The following is a 542-nucleotide window of genomic DNA, read 5'->3' as shown; positions in this document are numbered from 1 at the left end:
AAGAGTATTAGAGGAGGCTATAAGGAGAAGAGGTTTAGGGTTAGTGGTAAGAAGAAAAAAAGAAGAAAACAAAGAAACAAATAAAAATAAAAATAAAAATAAAATAAAAAATATAAAAAATAAACAAAAAGACTCATATAATGATCCCGAAGTGCAACAAAAAGTGCAGCAACTAATAGAAGAAGGTCTATGGACCCCAGGAGATGAAAACGAGTATGAGCTCTTCCTAGACCCTCTAGCAGGCAATACAGGTATTTATTTATTTATTTATTTATATTTATTTATTTATTTATATTTGTATTTATTTATATAAATATAGCTGTGAAAAAATATATAAATTTGTGTTTATATTGATGTATTTATTAATATTTATATATAAGGAGATGAAAACGAGTATGAGCTCTTCCTAGACCCTCTAGCAGGCAATACAGGTATTTATTTATTTATTTATTTTTATTTATTTATATTTATTTATTTATATTTATTTATATAAATGTAGCTGTGAAAAAATATATAAATTTGGGTTTATATTGATGTATTTA

The sequence above is a fragment of the Eimeria mitis genome, genomic scaffold (assembly GCF_000499745.2).
Source record: "Eimeria mitis Houghton genomic scaffold, Emh_scaff6478, whole genome shotgun sequence".
In the NCBI taxonomy this organism is placed as follows: Eukaryota; Apicomplexa; class Conoidasida; order Eucoccidiorida; family Eimeriidae; genus Eimeria; species Eimeria mitis.
This window is presented reverse-complemented; position numbering follows the sequence as displayed.